Source organism: Canis lupus, unplaced genomic scaffold, assembly GCF_011100685.1.
Source record: "Canis lupus familiaris isolate Mischka breed German Shepherd unplaced genomic scaffold, alternate assembly UU_Cfam_GSD_1.0 chrUn_S1946H2145, whole genome shotgun sequence".
Lineage (NCBI taxonomy): Eukaryota > Metazoa > Chordata > Mammalia > Carnivora > Canidae > Canis > Canis lupus.
Window position 1 is genome coordinate 1 of NW_023330813.1, and position 5,575 is coordinate 5,575.

A 5,575-nucleotide genomic window follows, 5' to 3' on the forward strand; every position below is an offset into this window, starting at 1 on the left:
AGTGAACTCTGCATGTTACTTCACCTTGGGTGAGTTTTGGCAGTTTATAGGTTTTGGATAATCAATCCATTTCCGAGTTGTTGCATTTATATATGTGGAATTGAATGTAATATTGCTTTATCATTTCTTTCATATTTGCTGGGTCTCTAGTGAAATCTCTTCTTTCATTCCTGCTATTGGAAACTTATTTCTGGGCGGCCCGGGTGGCTCAGCAGTTTAGCGCCTGCCTTCATCCCAGGGCATGACCCTGGAGACCCCGGATCAAGTCCCACATCGGGCTCCCTGCATGGAGCCTGCTTCTCCCTCTGCCTCTCTCTCTATCTCCTCTCTGTGTATTCTCATGAATAAATAATAAAATTTTTTAGAAAAGGAAACTTATTTCTTCTCTCCCTCTTTCCCTCTCTTTTTCTCCAGTTCTCTTGAGATATAACTGACACGCAGCGGCTCATATGGGATACAGCATAATACTTTTACTTCCATGTATCATGAAAGGATTACCAGAATAAGCTTATTTGGCATCCAGCATCTCATATAGATACAAAAAGAAAACCGTGTTTTCCTTGTGAAGGGAGCTGTTAGGATTTACCCTCTTAACAACTTTCATTTATATCACACAGTAGTATTAACTAGAGTCATCATGTTGCACAATATATCCCCAGCACTTATTTATCTTAAAACTGGATGTTTGTTCCATTTCACCAACATCTTCCAGTTTTTTCTCCCTCCCCAAATCTCCACCTCTGATAACCACAAATCTTACGTCTTTTTCTATATATTTAGGAGGCTTTTTCCAATTCCATGTATGAGTGCGATCATACCATGTGCGTCTTTCTCTGGCTTATTTCACTTAGCATAATGCCCTCAAGATCCATCTATGTTGTCACAAATGGCAGGGTTTTCTCCTTTTTTTATGGCTGAATAATATTCGGGTGTGTGTAGGTGTGTGTGTGTGTGTGTGTGTGTGTGTGTTCTTGATCCATTTATCCATCAAAAACACTTAGGGGGGCAGCCCGGGTGGCCCAGCAGTTTGGCGCCGCCTTCAGCCCAGGATGTGATCCTGAAGACCCGGGATCGAGTCCCACGTCAGGCATCCTGCATGGAGCCTGCTTCTCCCTCTGCCTGTGTCTCTGCCTCTGTGTGTGTGTGTGTGTTTCTCATGAATAAATAAATAAAATCTTTATAAAAAAAGACACTTAGGGTTGTATCCATATCTTGGCTATTGTAAATAATGCTGCTATGGACATGGGGTGCAGATATGTCTTTGACATAGTGTTTTTATCTCTTTCAGATATATTCTCAGAAGTGGAATGTCTGCATCATATGGTAGTTCTGTTTTTAAGTTTTTAAGGAATCTCCATACATTTTTTTAAAATATTGTATTCATTTATTTGAGAGAGAGTGAGCACGAGCAAGGGGAGGGACAGAGGGAGAGGGAGAAGCAGACTCCCCACTGAGCAGAGAGCCTGACACGGGGCTCCATCCCGGGACCCCAGGATCATGACCTGAGCCAAAGGCAGATGCATAACCAACTGAGCCACCCAGGTGCCCCTCCATACTGTTTTCAGTAGTGCTGTGCCAATATACATTTGTGCCAAAGTGTACAGGATTTCTTTTTTCTTTTTTTCCTTAAGATTTTATTTATTTATTTGAGAGAGAAGCAGGTTCCCCACTGAGCAGGGAGCCTGGGATCATGACCTGAGCCAAAGGCAGACACTTAACTGACTGAGCCACCCAGGTGCCCCTCTTTCTTTTTTAAAGATTTAATTATTTGAGAGGGAGAGAGTGCGCTGGGTGGGCAGAGAGGGAAACTTAAGCAGGCTCTGTGCTGAGCGTGGAGCCCAACTCAGGTCTCCATCTCAGGACCCTGAGATTACAACCCGAGCTGAAACCAAGAGTTTGGATGCTCAACCAAATGCACCACCCAGGTGCCCCATGATTTCTTTATTCTCCACATCCAAGCCAGCATTTTTATCTCTTGTTTTTTCAATACTAGGCATTCTAACAGGTGTGAGGTGATACCTCATTGTGGTTTGGGTTTGCATTTCTGCCGCAGATCCAGGATAGTCGGAGGCTACGATATGAAGAAAGACTCGGGAGTCTTGCTGAATTTTAATCTGGGGGACAGGGGGACCGAGAGTCAGACTCGGACTCGGACTCAAAGCAGACTCGGACTCCGACCCCGAGGCTCTGTCTCCTCCAGTTTTTATTAAGAGAATTAGCAGATTGGCTATAGGAATTATTGACTTTGAGAAGCAGAGAAAAACATGTTTACTTCAAAGGGTAAAAGAATAGGCGGTTGACTCAGAGGAGGGGGTGGGGAGCAGAGGAGCTGTATCTGGAAAACAAGGTGGTCAAGAGTCAGTGTGCTGACTCAGGATCTCCCATGTCCCCAGTGTGCTGAGGACTACGAGATTCAGTTCTCAGATAGGCTCCGCAGGTGGTTCCCCACACATTTCTCTGATAATTATTGGTTTGGAGCACTTTTCATCTCTCTATGGCCATTTGTACCTCTTCTTTAGAAAAATGTCTATCCACATCCTTTACTCAGTTTTACATTGAACGGTTAGCCTTTTTTGCTATGGAGCTGTATGAGTTCTTTATATATTTTGCATTAACCCCTTGACCAGACATACGGTTTGCAAATATTTTTCCCATCCTGTAAGTTATCTTTTCACCTGGTTGACGGTTTCTTTGGTGTGCAGCTTTCTTTGTTTTTTTTTTTTTTTTTTTTTTTGGTGTGCAGCTTTCCAGTGAGATGTAATCTGCTAGTTTCTTGTTGATTGTGTTGTCTGTGGTTTGAGTGTCACATCCAAGAATTCATGGCCAAGACCCATGTCAAGGAGCTTTGTTGTTATGTATTCTTCTAGGAGTTTTATAGTTTTCCAGTCTTACATTTAAGTCTTTTTTTTTTTTTAGATTTTATTTATTCATGAGAAACGCAGAAAGAGAGAGAGACAGGAGACATAGGCATAGGGAGAACCAGGCTCCCCATGAGGAGCCTGATGCGGGACCCAATCCCGGGACCCCGGGACCACGCCCTGAGCCACAGGCAGATGCCCAACCACTGAGCCACCCAGGTGCCCCACATTTAAGTCTTTAATCTATGTCAAATTGATTTTTGTTGAGTGTAAGTCAGGAATCCAGCTTTATTCTTTGACATGTGAATATGCCATTTTCCCAGCACTATTTATTGAAGAGGATATCTTTTCTCCATTGAGTATTCTTGACCCCTGTGTCAAATATTAGTTGACCATATATGCATAGGGTTATTTCTGGGCTCTCGATTCTGTTCCATTGGTCTGTGTGTCAGTTTTTATGCCAGTGCCACACTGTTCTGATTACTCTGGCTCTGTCATTTGGCTAGAAAGCAGGAAGTGTGCTGTATCTTGCTTTTGTTCCCTCTCTTTCTTCATTTCCTTCATCGTCCTGTGAGAGGTTTGTCAATTTTATCGATCCTTTCAAAGAAGCAACTTTTGATTTGAGTTTCTCTAATCTGTCTTGTCAGAAATTTCATTGATTTCCATTCTTATACTTTAGTAAATTCTTATTCTTCCTAGGGATTTTGAAATTCTTTCCATAGGCTTCAACATCCTTTTAACTAGATGAAAGCCAGTGAAAATTCCAAAGAATGTATCCCTCCCCGTGGTGGAAATACTTAGGTTTTAGCAAATGTCTGCTTTTCAAAAGTACACGAACACTTGCGAGGAGAGCACATGCTAGCCACACATGGATTGTCCTTACAATTATGCTTGAGAACAGATATAAAAAGTCAGCAGGGGGACACCTGGGTGCCTCAGCAGTTGAGCACCTGCCTTCGGCCCAGGGCGAGATCCTGGAGTCCCGGGATCAACTCCCACATCGGGCTCCCTGCATGGAGCCTGCTTCTCTCTCTGCCTATGTCCCTGCCTCTCTGTGTGTGTGTCTCTCATGAATAAATAAATAAAATCTTTTTAAAAAATGTCAGCAGGGAATCACCATGGTTGACTGCAGGGCATCATTTTGCATTATAGGTCATGTGGACGCCATAACGGATCACGCTTCTAAGACCCTGATCATATGCCATCAGTCTTCTGAGCTCTTGGAAACGTATTATCTCATTTAAACCACAGAACCATCCTAGGGAGTAGAGCTCATTGTTGCCCCCATTTAACAGGTAGGAGACGATGGCACGGAAAGGTTAAGTCAGAGGAATAATAACGGGTTTTCTTTCTTCTTTTATCGCCATGTGTTGCAGTCTGGGCTCTTCTGGGCCGTGCCTTCCCTTGCTATCTTCCAGCTCTTTGACAGCCTTCACCTTCACCTTCCTCTCTAGACCCAAGGGCCAGGTGGAGCTATGAGCACCAACTACACCTCCATGGATCCACTCCAGAAGTGTAACCCAACACTGATTTCGGAATCTTCCCCAGTGATCTCTGAAGAGACTTCCCGGGAAGTCACAGCAGCCTCCCCTCCTTCCTTCTCAGAACTGCTGATGATGGGCCTCGGGGACCTCAAAAGCAGTCCTGGCCCCAAATACCCTGCCCCTCTGCCAGAGGGGCTGCTCCAGCAGCAGTACAGGGATGACAAGACCCTACAGGAGAGGCGCTGGGAAAGGTCAGCATCCCCTCAGAGGAAGAGAACACTTCTGGGGCACATGAGACGGCGACACCTTGATCACGTGGCACCTTATCGGGTTGAAAGAAATGCCAGGATCTCTTCATCAGGTGATAGAGATCAGAACGGATTCCGATGTGAATGTCGATACTGCCATACCATAGGCCCAATGTCTCTGGGAGCCTGCAGAGAGGAAAGGGGGCCCCACATCCTCCTCCTGGAACGCTGGTGCAGGGCTCAGCGGCTTGACCCTCAGCCTGGGGACCAACCGCCTGGCCTTCTGCCTGAAGGGGTGCTCCAACAGCAGGAGAGAGGGAGAAGCTCCACTGGAGATGCAGCAGGAAAGCAAAAGAATGTTTCAGAGGCTCCTAAAACATGGGTTGAAGGAAAAACTGAGGGCTCTCATCCTCATGTAGCAGAGATCTGAGTGGATTTGGACATGGTTGCCGGTGTTGCCAGATCCTGAGCCCGGATTCCTGTTGGGGGACCAAACAGGAAGCAATCAGAGAAGGTAGAGAAATAAGAGCAGTGTGAGGACTGAAAACTCTGTCAGTGTGAGCATGGATCCAATCCCAGGAAGGTCTTACTTTTTCCTGCCTGGAGTTTCTCGGATCACCGTGGGGCTTTCTATGGAACACTGCATACCAGAGGTCCTTAACTTCTGTATTATGGCTCCCATGATGCATGTTGTCACTTTCCCACCCCCAGATCTCTGTCTCTCCTCCCTGCCTTGTTGTCAATAAGATACCAGGTTTCTCTGTAGCATGAATGCCTGTTGATGGCCATGTGCTTTTGTGCCATTTCACTGATCTGCCTCCCCAGAAGCAACACTAGTTGTTCTGCCGGAATGCAGCGTGTGCTCAACTGAGATCCACTTCCAAGAATCTGATGCTAAACAACGTGCAGAAAGGGACGCGGGACTGGAACGTGGTGTTTCACCATTGTGTTATCTGTGTAAGCCATTATGAATATGCTGAGCTAA

The 5,575-nt window shown here is 45.5% G+C and overlaps 1 pseudogene; it reads left to right on the forward strand.

Annotated features, from left to right (window-relative positions):
- The first annotated feature begins 1,291 nt into the window (after positions 1 to 1,291).
- On the forward strand, positions 1,292 to 5,024 carry LOC119878821 (annotated as a pseudogene).
- The last annotated feature ends 551 nt before the right edge of the window (positions 5,025 to 5,575 follow it).